This window comes from Microtus oregoni, unplaced genomic scaffold (genome assembly GCF_018167655.1).
Source record: "Microtus oregoni isolate MIOR12 unplaced genomic scaffold, Mior012 000033F_ref0000390, whole genome shotgun sequence".
NCBI lineage: Eukaryota > Metazoa > Chordata > Mammalia > Rodentia > Cricetidae > Microtus > Microtus oregoni.
The window spans coordinates 9,915,107-9,931,422 of record NW_024543092.1 but is presented as its reverse complement, the minus strand read 5'-3'; the positions used below and the strand labels follow the sequence as shown (position 1 = coordinate 9,931,422).

General features: G+C 44.3%; 1 long non-coding RNA gene across 2 annotated transcripts in view; it reads right to left on the bottom strand.

The window, feature by feature from the left end:
* Positions 1–15,326, bottom strand: part of LOC121466502 — a 60,245-nt gene extending 44,919 nt beyond the window's left edge. The window contains exons 1-3 of one of the 2 annotated variants that reach the window (XR_005976778.1): positions 15,099–15,326; positions 13,033–13,080; positions 8,511–8,639 (exon numbers count right to left, since the gene is read on the bottom strand). This is a non-coding gene — a long non-coding RNA (uncharacterized LOC121466502). Of the gene's footprint in view, positions 1–7,756; positions 8,640–13,032; positions 13,081–15,098 lie in introns of those variants that run through there. The other variant, XR_005976777.1, reaches the window with a different exon arrangement.
* Positions 15,327–16,316: the final 990 nt, after the last annotated feature.

Below are 16,316 nucleotides of genomic sequence, written 5' to 3'. Positions count from 1 at the left end.
GCAGCAATTTCTTCTCTCCCTTGTTTGGTCAGGTGCTGGAATTACAACTTTGTACCTTCAAGCTCAGTTTCAATGCCAAAAGACACATCAGCTACATTCCTGCTCAGTGCCCTTCCCTGTCCATCTAATCTTTCCCTCTCCCCTATCCATAAAGTGCCTTTCAGCTCCTTTTCCACCAGGTAAGAATCTGTGGGTTAGCACCTCAGGTAACCAGGGCTGACTATACTGGACTCTGGCAATGGTACTAGACAGGGAGGGACTTGTGGAATGTTCTACTCGTGCCTCTCAGGTCCCATGTACTCAGCCTCCTGGGAAAACAGCATCCAATAATGATGTTTATTTAGGCAGGTGTAGGTTAATTTTTTTTCTTTAAATGGCAGACACTAATTATTTTCCACTTGGCAATCCTCACTATAGCAATCCTGCATCAAATACTCAGGTCTGCATTCAGTGTGACAGCAGCAGAAGGAAACAAGCTGATGAATGGGACAGCAGATTTGTCCTCTGCCCTTCTTCTGACCCCAGATTAGGGCATATCCATGTCCCAGTACGGGTGCCCATCCCCACAAGGTATCATCAAATGCACTGCCAAAGCTGCATGTTGCCCAGTCAGCAGTGGGTTCTGTGCTCCCTGTGATGTCTGGGATATCTAGAAATGACAGAGGAGGGCCTGGGGTTAGGGCACCTTTGTCTCTCCATGGCTGTCTAATGGATTCCTTGGATTTCATGCCCATAGAGGACACTCCTTGATACCCCAGGTGCTTGCTGAGGGAGAGGTGACAGCTTCCTTGAGAACTAACCTCAGTCTCTTCCTCTAGATGAGGTAAAATTTCCATAGTCATCTGGTGGACAGGAGATGTTCTGTCAGACCAGAGATCTGTCTCTCCTGTTAGGTAGCTTTAAACACACAAGTGGTCTATTGTATCCCTGCAGTAATTTCTCTCTTCTGGACATCTTGTCTGATTGTGACTTTCCTACCTAATAATCTAGTGGGTAAGAGCTCACTTTATGATGTCTGCCTGAGGCCTGATGGGCCTTGTAATGGCTTAGGATCACAGACTACTCTTTCCACGGGCCCAGTACCATGCCAGGAGACACAATAAAAGAGTGTATTTTTTTCCTCCACAATAGGGCAGGCTGGCTTCTGCCCAAGCAAGGCGATTCTAAAATTAGACACTGTCATGAATTCCACCCAGGATGATTTCCTAGGACTGACACCTCAGACTGACAGACTGTCCTGGTCAGAGGGTCCTAGAGGCAGGTCCAACCCTGCTCTTCGTGCATATGTTGTCTCTGCTGCATTCAAGCTCCAAGAGCAGAGCTGAGCTGGTGTAACAGAGACCGTCTGTTCTGTGAAGACTTCAGTACTGATACAGTAGCTGTATTTGTCACTCTCTGCTACTGTGATAAAGACCAGAACCACGGTCACACACAGAAGGAAGGGTTTGGAATCTAAGAGTTTCAGAGGACAAGAGTCCATTACCTCACAGCAGAGAAGCAGGGCACCTGGGGTTCACGGTGGCTTAAGCAGAAAGCTTAGAGCCCACATAGCTTTAGTTTGGCTTGGGTTTTTGAGACAAGTTTTCACTAAATATATTCTGGACATCCTAGAAATCACTGTGGAGAACAGGATGGATACAAACTCATAAAGATCTGCCTTTCTCTGCCTCCCAAGTGCTGGCATGAGAGGCATGTGATACCATGCTCTGGTGCGGGAGAATTTTCTGTATTCTGTCAATCTTGTTTTAAATAAATGCTGATTGGCCAGGCTGGAAGTATAGATGGGAAAACCATACAGGAAGTAGAAATGATGCAATGAGAACAGGAGAATTCTAGGAAGGAAGAAGTTGATTCCTCCCACTCCTGCCCAGACTTCAAGGAAGCAACATGTGATCTGCCCCACCGCGAAAGGTACTGAGCCACATGGCTAACATAGATAAGAATTATGGGTTAATATGAGCTACAAGAGCTAATAAGTAGCCTGAGCTAATGGGCCAATCAGTTTATAACCTATGTAGACCTGTGTTTGATTTTCTTTGGGGCTTGCTGGCTGTGGGGAACTGGGCAGGACAGAAATCCCCACAAGCCGACCCTTTATGCTACAATGCCCTTCTGAAAGCCTACATCTTAAATGTCAAGCAAGATCCAGATCTAAAGAAATGGGAATGAATTTTAAAGCCGCATCCCCAGTGCCATACTTCTTTCGGCCAGTCACACCTCCTGAACCTATCCAAAGAGCTGCCACCAACTGGGGACCAAATATTCAAAAATTCTGCACTGTAGAAGACAGGCTCATTCAAATCCCCTCACCATCCATTCATAGGGGCATCTCTAGGTTCATCCCTGAGTGACAGGGAAGTAATGAAGGAGTGCAGAGAGAAAGACTCATTAGCTCCAGGGCAGCGTGGTCTCTCTTGTTGGGATCTGATTGGTCCTCCTGAGAAGGCACTCTGGGCCTGTGTTTGAGGCAGTTTACTTTTAATTGTTTTTTTAAGATTTATTTATTTATTTTTTGCTTGCACATATGTATGTGCGATACCTATGTGCCTGGTGCCTTTAGAGGACGAAAGAGAACATTTAATCCCCTGGAAGTGGAACTGCAGGCAATGGCAAACCACCATGTGTGGTTGCTGAGAATCAAACCTGGATCCTCTGCAAGAACAAAAAGTTCTATTAACCACTGTACTATCTCTCTAGCCCCAATGGTTCAGTTTAACCCACAGACACAGGAGTCAGGGTTTTCATGTGGTGGCAGTTTTCAGTTTCTTGATCATTTGTTTTGTTTTTATTTATTCATATTCAGCCACATCTGGAATGGCTAACCATTTTCTATATTTAAGATTTTTCTGTCCCCCTTAAGCAGTTAGGCTCAAGGTGGGGCCCCCTACTTATCAGTATCCCATTGTCCTTGATGTTACTGCCTCCTGACCACTACACCTGATAGGACTTTTCTGTACCATATTTCCTGCGATTCAGTGATACAGTTTCCTATGCCCCGCCCCATTGTTGAGCCATCATCATCCATGAGTTTCCAGCAATGCTGGTGTCCTTCTCCCTGGTCCTTCTTACTGTGCTTCTCAACAGGGATGCTCCAGCATCCACAGACAGCATGGACTCTGCACACTTCCCCTGGAAATGCTTGCTGTTTCATCCACTCTGGCACATGCAATTCTCTGAGATTCTTGATCCCCACTCTTCTACTGCCAGATTTAACCTGTCTAGATTTTCTCTGTCCTGTAGTGTGGGCTAGCCTCTTACCAGGTCCAGGAAGCCATCCCTGGAGCATTGCAGTATATGCAGGGGACCTGGCGTGTGTTGTTCTGATTTCATTCTGCAGCTGTGATAAATGCTCTACCAAATGCAACTTAAGGGAGAAACATTGTCTTGCTCAGTGTTCAAATGTTGTGAAAAGACACCATGACCATGGCAACTCTCAGGGAAAAAAAAGCCTTTATTTGGGGCGTGCTTACAGTTTCAGAGGTTTAGCCCATTATCATCATGATGAGGAGTATGGTAGTACACAAGCAGATATGGTAGCTGAGAGTTCTACATCCAGATCCAAAGGCAGAAAGAAGAGAGAGACTCTGGGCTTGTAATGGACTTTCTGAACCTCAAAGCCCAGCCCTGGTGACACACTTCTTCCAATAAGATCATACCTGTTCACACCAGGCCACACTCCTATTCCCCCTTACAACTCCCTGATGATGAAGCATTCAAATACATGAGCCTATGGGGGCATTCTTATTCAAACCACCACAACCATAGTCTTGTGTAGTTTTTAACCCTGGGCATCTGCCAAGCCCTTCTCCCTGGACATCCTTTCCATGCTTGGCAAATAAGAGTCACCCATGCTTCTCCATGGACAGAGTGGACATATTTCATATCACATATCCTCTGGCACATGTACTTTTCTGAGTTTTTACACACTCCCTTCACTTCCAGTATTAGAAATTCTGGACTTCCTGTTTCATGCAGTAAGGCCCAGCCTCTGCAAGCCACTCCTGGAGCGCATGGGCATTGTCTCCAGAAAATCAGGGCTGTTTGCTGACTACTGAAAGTTAGACTGTCCAAACATGGGGAGGGAGCTGAGTGGTAGAAGCCCTGCTTCAAAACCATAAAGATGTGGGTTTGATCTCTAGTGACCCTGTAATAGAGCCAGGTGTGGGGCTGTGTGGTTTTCCTGTCAGTATTAAGAAGGGAGAGGCAGGAGGACCCTGGAATCAGTGTCAAGCCTGTCTAGCCTCTTTGGTGAGTGCCAAGGCTTTTAGAGACCTTGTCTAGTCAATACTGCTGTGACACACTTGTAAGAAAGTAATTTTTATTTGAAAGTAATTTCCTCCTCAATCTGTAAGTGTGAGTTTAAATATTTCCTTCTATTACTATTATTATTACTGCATACTTGAATGTTATTACAACAGGGATGCTTTCTTTCAGTCACCTTCATTAATCCTTGTTTCTGCTTTGGCAAAACAGTGTTGCGGGAGATCCTTCTGCTCCTCCAGCCAATAACCGCTGAGATACCATCCCATTGGGGCGTGGTCTCTCTTTCTTAAAAAAAGCTGCCACTTCCCTCCTCTCTCTCTCTCTCTCTCTTTGCTTCCTGCTCCATTTCCGGCGACTAGACTCCCTTCCTGATTGCGCAGAGGGCTGTTGTCTGGGACAGTTATCTGTAAGTTTTTTTCCCCTTTAAATAAATACCACCCTATTAATCATAATTCCAAACTGGTGCGGCACTGTTTGTGACTTACGCCTTCAAAACAGTTTCTGCTCATCAAACTTCTAATTGGATTTTTCTTACAGACAACTAATGTATATTGTATCTGATCCACCAAACTGCTGAGATTGTGACCTTTGGTTCACAACCACAAAGCCAGTTCTCGGCTCGGAAGTGCTCATGCTCATGTCCACCAATCTTCTACCAGGGAGTACTTAGTGAAAAAGATTCCAGCCATTAAAGAATAAATTCCAGCCTTAGGAGTGGGAAGAAGGGGAATGTAGGTGTTGGGGGAAACCACAGAGATGGAAGAAACAGGTGACAGAAGAGGCAGAGAGGTGGAGGAAGAGGAAGTTAGTTGAAAGGAACAGGGGAGGTCCCCAAACATCCAACATCCCACTTCAGAGCAGAAGTTTTGAGATGAAAGAAGGGAAGGAAGGTTTTTTTTTACATTTTTGCATTTTTTAGTATAATTATATGGCAAACTTGTTAAAGCTTCATTTAAAAATTGTAAATTTAGATTTCAAGTCTGCACACACAGAGAAGAGTATTTATGTCCATGCCCCACTAAGTCTTTCCTATTTGTTTGTGCAGTAGGCTGAATAGAACAGCTCTATGATATTGTGTTTTCTCTTGTTAGTGAGAGTCTAGGAGACCAGGGCCCATAGGTGTGCTGGGAAACAACTGCCAAAGAAAGTGGAGAGAGATCAGGTCGTAGAGAAAGTCACAGGCAGAGATTTCTTCTTGAGAATAAGTTAGGGTTGTGGTTTAACAATGGGTATCTGGCATCTGATGCTCAGCATTGTTGTGTGAAGTGGCCCAGTGGAACACAGGTGAGTACTGTGCTCACAGGTAACTGCTCCCCTCCCATGACAAGTGGCATAGTCCAGGAGGCCTTTCCTGAACTCCATGTGAATTTACCACATGTCCTATTATGATTCCTTTCCCTGTGTGTTCAGTAGATTTTCAGTCTCAGGAACATATAATATATTTTATTCCTTAATACTTGATAAAAGTCACTAAAAGTACTTGTGAGGTAAATACCCCTGGTGATATGGTTGGTGTTCATCTCAGGGGTCATACCAACCTAATACAATCTAAGATGGCCCGGAAATATGAATCCAGAAGCTGATTGACATCCTGTGTTTTTGTCCTTCGGAGGGATTCTGGGTGTCATAGAACCATGAGTCCTGTGGATTCTGCTCCCACTTTGTACCTCACCAGCTTGTTTCTCTCACAGATACACACTCTCTTAGTTGTGACGTCATTGTCAAGGCTCATACCACACCTGGGCAGTCCTGGTGTAAAGGGCAGTGCTCAGTGGATGGAGAGCCTTTCCTGCAGTATGATGACAACAAAGCCACACCTTTGGGAGACCTGGGGAATGCTACAGATGCCACTAAAGTGTGGACAGATATGACCCAAAGGCTGAAATTAGTGGGAATAGAGCTCAGGAAGATGTTGGCTGACACTGAAAAAGAGATTACCAAGATCAGTGGTAAGTGTGGGATCAAATACTGGGGCATAGACAGGTGGCAAGAGAGAAGGGCAGAGCACATGTGGTAATGGGAAGGTGAGTGTGTTTGTATGAGGGAGTTGAGCACTGGTCCAAACTTGGAAGCATGTGGTTCCCAGAGGGTAACAAAGGATCATGTGGAAATGATCCTGGCTCATAAGCCGGTGGGAAAGTCCTGATCTTTGGAGAAGTGATGGATCTGAGAGTGAAGCATGATGGTATTGTGTGTGGTTCACAGGTCAGCCCACTTTACAGGCCACCATGCTTTCTCAGTATGAACACGGACAAATTGTTGATGCCTCCTGGACATTTAACATCAGTGGAAAGTACTCCTTCATCTTCAACACAGTGAATATGAATTGGACACTGATTGATCGTGAAGCTGGTGGGATCATGAATCAATGGAAGGATGATGAACAATTCATAAAAGATCTCAAGATAATCTCCACAGCAGACTGCAGTTATTGGCTCAAGGAACTCTTAAAGCACCAGAAGGAAAAGCCAAGTAGGTATTATCTAGATTATGAGGGGCCAACTCCATCACATTTGATAGACTGGGTGAAAGATTTCCTGTTTGTCTTACTGTCTGAGATCCAGTGATGACCACAAGGATTCCTCTTCCTCATCTCACCCTCCAGTGTTTCTCATTTCGTACTAACTAATGGCCCAGACACTACATGGCCTGCTAATGGGCCTCAAGTCAGCATCACTGTAAACTTATATCTTTTTCTGATTCACACATAATAAAAACCTAGAGACAGATGTTGGGGTTCAAGCTGAAGGTCAAAAAAGCAAAGCAGCCAAGACACTAGAAAAATCTTACCTCTATCAAGACTCAGACACACAAGGACCCTCCTGCAGTACTCTCCACCAATCTCAGACTACATACTCCCTTCAGTTCCTGTCTCTTCTTTATATTCCTCTCTCCCCTCAGCCATATCATTCCTGTGTCCACCTTCCGAGTGCTGGGATTAAAGACATGTCACTCCCTGGTACTGGGATTGAAGGTGTGAAGCACCACCGCTTGAATCTGTTTCTGGATTGATCATGTGTAGCCCATGGTGGCCTTGAACTCACAAAGATCTGTCTGCCTCTGTCTACCAAATCCTGACATTAAAAGTGTGGCTTCCCTTTGCCTGCAGATCTTCAGGCAGCTTCATTTGTTAAAACACATATACTATACAACTACACTTTCCTTCTCACTGATAGCTGCCCTTGTACCAGCTCCACATCACTGTGAAATGCTTCACTATCATTTCTGGCACAATTAAACACCACCAACTGTGTCACCATCCAGAAAGTCCTACCACATTAAGTATGTCAATTGTTTAATGCTTTGATAGACATTTGCTTTCTTTGGTAAGGAAATAAACTCTGTAAAAACATTACCCACACAGCTGCACTCCTCTCTCTACTCAGGAATTATAAATAGTTATTACACATGAGGCCCTCAGACTGAATGGAGAGAGAAGATGCTGATGGAGTTATGTTTTTAGCTTTATCCCGAACTTTGCTGATTTTTTTTTTTTAAGGACCAACATCAAGCGCCACGGATATCACTCAGCTTCCATATACCATGACCACCACCCAGATTCTGTCTTCCAAGCAGTTTTCCAATAAGGAAATATATACCATCATAGCTGTAGTCAGTGCCATCATCATCATCCTATCTGTCATTGTTGGCATTTACAAGTATGTGAAGAGAAAAATCTAATCCCCAAGGAGGTAAGGAGCAGGCTGGGGTCTCACTCTGGTTCTTGATAGGGTTAGTCTTCTGAGGACATGGAACAGGTGTCCCACGTGGTATCGGGGATGTGAATTCCAGTCTTCATTCTTTCATAGCAAGGCCCTTACCTATTGGGCCATTCTCCCAGCCCCCAACACTGACCTGTTGACTGACTGGTTACATGTTCAATATACTGTCTTCTTCTCAGACAATGAGAACTGAACATAACAAGCTTCTGAATGCATCACTTGCATGCACTCCTGTCCTGGCCCTGAGAGGGGCCCTTACCATGTACTCATCGCAAACACAACTGCAAAGGTGTTTTCACACAGTCAATAGGACTGCATGTCTACTCTTTCTGCCTATCTTCCCTCTGTGCCACCTGCAACTGAGAGGCTGCTGACCCCAGGATGGGTCTGTCTGAGAAGGGCTTGGGTGGTCTGTACTCAAAACCCCCTTCATTTGTCAGGAGTCATGGGACATTGGGTTACAAGGGAAGCGATGCCTGTCATACTTCTCTCCTAAGGTAAAGGCTTGAGTACTTTCAGACTCACTGTCTGGAGCATTGACTGTCACTGCAAAACCTTTCCAGATGTGTCCATAATGTTGGTCCGCGGCAACAATCCACAGAGGGAAGAGAGGACAATGGAGCCAAACGGAGAGTCCCTAAATGAGTCACCAAACTGTTGTCCCAGGAGGAAGAACACAAGACACAGAAATTAAAGAATTTACCAAACCACACATCTACATCACCACACCCAAGAGTCAGCAATCTATCCTAATCCCACCCCAGCCTTGAGCCATCAACATCCCCAAGCTACAGCAATGCTGGTGCCCTCTCCCTGGTCCTCCCTCTGTGCTTCTAAGCAGGGATGCTCCAGCATCCACAGACAGCATGGAATCTTCACACTTCCCCTGGATATGTTTGCTGTTCCATCCACTCTGGCACATTCATTTCTCTGAGATTCTTGATCCCCACTCTTGTACTGCTAGATTGAACAAGTCTAGATTTTCTTTGTTCTGTAGTATGGGCTAGTCTCTGACCAGGTCCTGAAAGCCATTCCTGGAGCTCTGCAGTATCCAGGAGACCTGGCGTGTGCTGTTCTGGTTTCATTCTGTTGCTGGGATAAACCCTCTACCAAATGCAACTTAAGGGAGAAACATGATCTTGTTCAGTGTTCTATTGCTGTGAAGAGACACCTTGACCGTGGCAACTCTTATAAAAGAAAGCATTTGATTGCAGCTTGTTTATATTTTCAGAGGTTTAGTCCATGATCCTCATGATGAGGAGTATGGTGGTACCCAGTTAGAGTTCTACATCCAGATCCAAAGGCATCAAGAAGAGAGAGACTCTGGGCTTAAAATTGATTTTCTAAGATTTCAAAACCCACCCCCAGTGACACACTTCCTCCAATAAGACTACTACATCTACTCAAACATGGCCACACTCCTAATCCCTCTTGGGAAGTGCCACTCCCTGATGATGAAGCATTCAAATACATGAGCCTATGGGGGCATTCTTATTCAAACCACCACAACCATGGCCTTGTGTAGTTTTTAATCCTGGGCATCTGCCAAGGCCTGTGCCCTTCTCCCTGGACATCCTTTCCATGCTTGTCAAACAGTAGTTGCTGATGCTTCCCCATGGACGTATTTCATATCACATATCCTTTGACACATGTACTGAGTCTTTACACACACCCTTCACTTCCAGCTTTAGAAGTTCTGGACTTTTTGTTCCATGCAGTATGGACCAGACTCTGACCAGGTTCCTGCAAGCCACTCCTGGAGCACATGGGCATTGTCTCCAGAAAATTCTGGCTGTTTACTATTAAGTACTGTATATCCAAAGCATGGGGAGAGAGCTGAGTGGTAGCAGGCCTGCTTCACAATCATGAAGTGTAGTAATAAGGGCGACAGGCTGCATTCCACCCGGCTACCGCACGGCTAGTTTTATACCCAGAAATAATTACACACAAACTGTATTCTTTTAAACACTGCCTGGCCCATTAGTTCCAGCCTCTTATTGGCTAATTCTCACTCCTTGCTTTAACCCATTTCTAATAATCTATGTAACCCCATGAGTTGTGGCTTACCAGGAAAGATCTTAACCTGCCTCTGTGTCCGGTGCGAGAATCATGGCGACTGTCTGACTCAGCTTTTTTTCTCCCAGAATTCTGTTCTGTCTACCACACTTACCTAATTTACTGTCCTGTTAAAGGGCCAAGGAAGTCTCTTTATTTAACCAATGAAATTAACACAGAACAGAAGACTCTTCCCCCATCAATGAAGACTTGGGTTTGATCCATAGAGCTCCTATAATAGAGTCAGGCATAATGTTGTGTGCTTTTACTGTCAGTACTAAGAAGGCAGAGGCAGGAGAACCCTGGAGTCAGTGTCAAGCCTGTCTAGCATACTTGGTGAGTCTCAAGGGTTTTAGATAGAGACCTTGTCTAGTCAATACTGCTGTGACACACTTGTAGGAGGTTCTAGAAATATTTTCCTAACTAAAATCTGGAGATCTGACTGTACTTGTTTCCTTCTAAGATTTTATTATTATTATTATTATTATTATTATTATTATTATTATTATTACATATTTGGACATTATTATATCAGGGATGCTTTCTTTCCATCATCTTCATAAATCCCTGTTCCTGCTTTAGTGAAACAGCATCATTTCACCAAACTTCTAATTGGATTTTTTTGTAGAAATCCCTGCTACACATTTCATTGTGATCCATCTTAAAGAGCTGAGTTTGTGACCTTTGCTTTACAACCACAAAGTTAGTTCTCAGCTCACAGGGGCTCATGTTCATGCCCACCAATTTTCCAGAAGTGGGTACTGTGTGAGAAAGGATCCAAGCCATTAAAGAATAAATTCAAGACTGAAGAGTGGTAGGAAGGAGAAATTACAGTTGGGGAAAACCACGGAGATAAAAGAAACAGGTGGTAGAAGAGGCAAAGAGGAGAAGGGATGAGGAAACTGGTTGAAAGGGACAGGAAAGAAAGTCCCCAAGCCTGCAGCAGGGCATCTCAGAGCAGAAGTTTTAAAGTGTGAAAAAGGAAAGAGGTTTTTTTTTTTAAAAAAAACTGCATTTTTAGTATAATTATATTGAAAACTTGTTAAAAGTTCTTTTAAAATTATTAGCTTAGATTTCAGATCTACACACACACAAAAAAAAACACACAGGAGAATATATATGTCCATGTCTCACTAGGTCTTGCCTGATTGTGCAGCCTGCAGAACAGAACAGCTCTAGGGTGTTGTGTCTTCTGTTGCTGGTAGGGAAAGTCTTGGAGACCAGGGGCCATAAGTGTGCTGGGAAACAACTGCTGGAGGACAGGGAGAGAGGTTGAGGGCTTCAAGCAGGTCACAGATAGAGATCTTTTTTTTTTTTTTGAGAATGAGTTAGGGGTATGGTTTAATGTGGGAGAATTGGGCATCTGATGCCCAACATTGCTGTGTGAAGGGACCCAGAGGGAACACAGTGAGTACTATGCTCACAGGTGGCACCTCACCCTCCCATGACAAGTGGCAGTGTTATGCGAGGAGGCCTTTCCTAAACTCCCAGACTCCATGTAGAATTTACCATGTGTTCTATGATGCCTCCTTTCCCTGTTTGTTCAGTAGATCTCAGTCCCAGGAAGACAGATACTGTTTAATGTATTTTAGTCCTTAATACCTCATATAAGTCACTAAAAGTACTTGTGAGATAAATCTTTTGTGTAACATAGTGTGCATCTGAGAGTTCTACCACCCTAAGACAGTCAAAGATGGCACAGAAACAAGGATTCAGAAGCTGGTGGACTTCTTGACTAGAGGCTTCTCTTCCTGCCTTCTTGCCCTTCAGAGGAATTCTGTGTGTCATCTAGTGTCGTAGACCATGAGTCCTTGACTTTCTGCTCCCTCTTTGTAGCTCAAATGCTTGTTTCTCTCACGGATGCAAACTCTCTTACTTGTAACGTCATTGTCAAGGCTGGTACCACACCTGGAGAGCCCTGGTGTGAAGGGCAGTGCTCAGTGGATGAAGAGCCTTTCCTTCAATATAAGGACAGCAATTTCAAACCTTTGGGTGACCTGGGAAATGCAGCAAATGGGACTCAAGTGTGGACGGATATGAGACAAAAGCTGGAATACTTGTGGAAAGAGCTCAGGAAGATGTTGACTAACATTAAAAAAGAGATTACCAAGATCAGTGGTAAGTGTGGGATCTGTACAGAGGCAGACAGGTGGCAAGAGAGAGGAAGGGCAGAGCACATGTGGGAATGAGATGGTGGTTGTATCTGTGTGAGAGAGTTGAGCATTGGTCCAACCTTGGAAGCATGTGGTACCCAGTGGGTAACAAAGGACAAGTCATGTGGAAATGATCCTGGCTCATAAGCTGGTGGGAAAGTCCTGACCTTTGGAGAAGTGATGGATCTATGAGAGTGAAGCATGATGGTATTGTGTGTGGTTCACAGGTCAGCGCACTTTACAGGCCACCATGCTTTCTCAGTATGAACAAGGACAAATTATTGGTGCCTCCTGGAGATTTAACATCAGTGGAATGTACACCTTCATCCTCAATACAATGAATATAAATTGGACACTGATTGATCATGAAGCTAGTGGTATCATGAATACATGGAAGGGTGATGAACACTTAATGAAAGATCTCAAGACAATATCCACAGCAGACTGCAGTTATTGGCTCACGGAACTTTTAAAGTACCAGAAGGAAAGCCAAGTAGGTATTACCTAGATCATCAGGGGGCAATTCCATTCCATTTGATATACTGGGTGGGAGATTTCTTGGTTGTCTTCCTGTCTGAGATCCAGTGATGACAACAAGGACAAAAGGGGAAGAAAGCTCTTTGCAGATGAGGTGTGAGGCATGTATGTGTGTGTAATAATTTAATCACCATGCATTCCTGCGTTGATGGCAATTTTTTGCATCATTCATTCTATTTCTCACCCTCTTCTATCTCATTAATTGTTCTCTCATTGTGGTTCTCACTGATCATTACAGTCTGAACATCTTGTATTTCCTGACCTTTCCCCCATTCTAGACTCACTGTTGATTTTCATCTCACCTGATCTGTCTTCTTCCCTGGCACCATCTTCACAGGTGAGCTTCTCTCCTGCCAGAGAAAAGATGAGGCCTCATCATAACCTTGCTTCCCCAATCATAGTTCCATGAGTCTTTGAGGACAGAGGATAATGCTTCTTCTCCCTTCCAAATCAGGATCCACCTAAACAGGTGTTTCATAGCAACAGGGGTGGAACTCTGTGTGTCACTGAATTGCATGAGCACCAAGAAACTAAAGTGAAATCTCCTTAGATCTGAGGTCTGGTCAAAGACTCAACTGTGTTTCCACTTCAGCCTTGCCAACTGCTGCTCCAGATGTGGTCCAGCCTTCGTCCATGGCCATCAAGACCAACATCTCTGTCCTGCTGATAATTCTCATGTGCTTGCTCCTGAATATTCTTCTCTGAAGAGAATACTTGGTAATTACAGGTACTGAGGGCAGTGTTGGGAGTGCAGTAAGAAACAGGTGGGTGAGGAGCAAGGACAAAATCCCTGAAGTCCTGATCTTGTCCCTCAACTGTATCATCTTGTTGAGAAGGAGGCAGGATACCTGAAGTTCATGTCACCTACTAGCAATAACATGTGCATGTTCTTCATAGGACAGCAATCATATCACAGACCAGTTGAGAATGAGGAGGGAACACAGCAGGTGTTTGATCAGAGCAGGTTTCTAATCAGGAGGGTTCTGTGATGCAGATGTGCACACAGCAGGAACACAAAAGAACAAGCTAGTTCCACTTAGGGTGTAAAGGGAAGAGCATTCCATCTTGCAGACAAAAATTAAGAGATATAAATAAAAAGATGACCCAGTGGCAAGACCACCTGCTGCTCATGCATCAGACCAGAATTCTATTCCCAGAACCCACATGGTAGTTCATGACTATACAATTCTAGGACCAGGAGAACCTGCCCTTTCTTCTTCTTCACCGAGCACAGGTATTCACACAGTGCACATACAGACATGCAGGCTCACATTCATACACACAAAATAGAATTGAATCAAGCAGCTGTAGCACCCTTCAGTACCCCTGGAGCAGTGTCCCCACTGGAGAAAGGAGGGACTGAGATGCTGATCTGGCCTACTTCTCCCATCTGGGCTTCTCAGATGGACAAAGTGTGGCAGGGACGGTCACATCCACACCTGTGTGTGATACACTGAAGCTGAGATTTTGGAGAAGAAAGTTGGATAGAGGTTCCCCCCCCTACTCTTCCAGCTGCACTCATCAGCCTCTGAGTCAGGAAGCAGAGCTAGTCATCACCACTTTATTCTCATCTCCAGGTCTGCAGCAGGGCCTGGAGCTCTGGGACTTGCGAAAAAAGGAGGAAGACAGTAGGGGATCCCAGATGGAGAGCCCAGAGGTGATGGAGGAGAGAACTAAAGGACCCTCAGTGAGGGTGGCTGTGGAGTGGTGATGACTGCTACAGGACACCCAGGAAAACTGACCGAGGCTCTCCTCAGACCCTTCAATAGATGTGTTTCCTTGCTGCAGGTTGAAGATGCTCCAGAGAAGTCATGAGAGTTCCATCAGCCTCCATCAGATGAATCAGGATGCTGTGGACACAGCATTTCATGGTCTTCACTCTGTGTAGTTGCTTGGGCCCTTTCTTATCACCTTGTACTCTTGGTGCTCCTGATTAGAATTTGCCCTTAAAATGGAACTACTTGAACTAGAAATGTGGCTATTACCCATTCCTAGCATAGGAAACAGGGTAACCCGATCTCCTTAGCAGAAATGTGTAGTTTTACCCCTGTGTGTATAACTGACCTGTATCTAGGTCAGACAGACTAGGAGGACTCCTACACTCCCTAAGATATTTGGCTGGCAGTTAAATACTGTTAATTATTGATTTTGCAATAGATATATATTATAGCCAAACCTATACTATGCAGCGTTTTTTTTAGAACAAAATAAGAAATGTATCTGTTATTTTAATATAACTATATATGATACAAAGGGATACTACATAAGTGAAAAGATAATATTTTAAGGTATTATTGCTATTATATGTTAGTTTCTGTGACATGCGCTAGGTCCAGCAATGGCCACATGCACACTGGGGAAAGAGAACCTGGAAGCTGCTCAGTCCGACAAGCTGGCTGTCCCTGCAGTGACAATCTGGCAGTGAAAGGCAGAAGGTCCTGGGAGCTGGTGCTGCTGGGTCCACATCCTCCTGGTTCGGGTCTGGGTCAGCGCTGCTCTCCACTGTGTCAGAGAAGCTTCTTCTGCAATCGAGACCCGGGATGGAAGGAGAGTGAACTCACACTGGTTTCCTCTGACTGCACAGGGACACTTTGCACAAGTGAACTAGCACTCACACACACATGTGACACACACACACGGGACAACATAAGAACCCTAAAGTATGGAGAGTTCACTGTTGAAAACAATATTTTTTTGAGGTACAACCTAACTACATAGTACAGCCTGGAATGGAACTCACTTTATAGACCAGGCTGATCTGGAAACTCAGAAATCTACCTGCCCTTACATCCCTAGCACTGGGCTTAAAGGTGTGTGCACCACACCTGACTGATTCTTGGATTTTGAGCTCTTAGGTTGTGCTACTAAAGTATCACTAAGGTAAGATGCACTATTTCTCCCTAATTAATTTGTAAACTACAGTGGCATTAAGTAGACTGGCCATACTCAGATATCTCAGGCATGACAAAAGGAAACCTGTAACAACGAATCCTAAGAAAGAGAAATTGAGGAGCAGTTGTTTAGTTGAAGTCACTGGTAATGTCTGTCCTTTATTTTCATTACTGGAAGACATCTGATTACTGACTTGGCATCTTTAAAATGTCATCTTTCTACTCGGATGTCCATGAACTTTTTCTTGTGATTGTCTTGCAGATGGTCATGTTTCTACAAATGTGTGCATGGCTGCATTGTATGACGTTTACATAAAAATGTTCAAAGAATTTTCTGGTAATTTTACTTCTCAAGGTTTGTAGCAATATGTATTTCATTTGTGATAAAGTAACGGTAATATCCTCTTTGTTCTTTGTCAATGTGTAAAAGTCCTGTAGGGTCGTTGGGTTGGACTGTATTGATATTTTGTTTGTGTTTTAACAAGTAAAGCATGCCTGAAGATCAGAGTGCAGAGCTAAGCCACTAGAGGTCAAGGAGTATTGGCACACACCTTTAATCTCCGAAGATGAAGGACAGAGGCAGAGGAATCTCTGTTAGTTCAAGGCTACCCTGGGCTACACGAGATTGAATCTGTCTACAAGAAAAACAGGGCTCCCACAAAGTTGACCCCAGAACTTGGGATCACAGGTCTTTA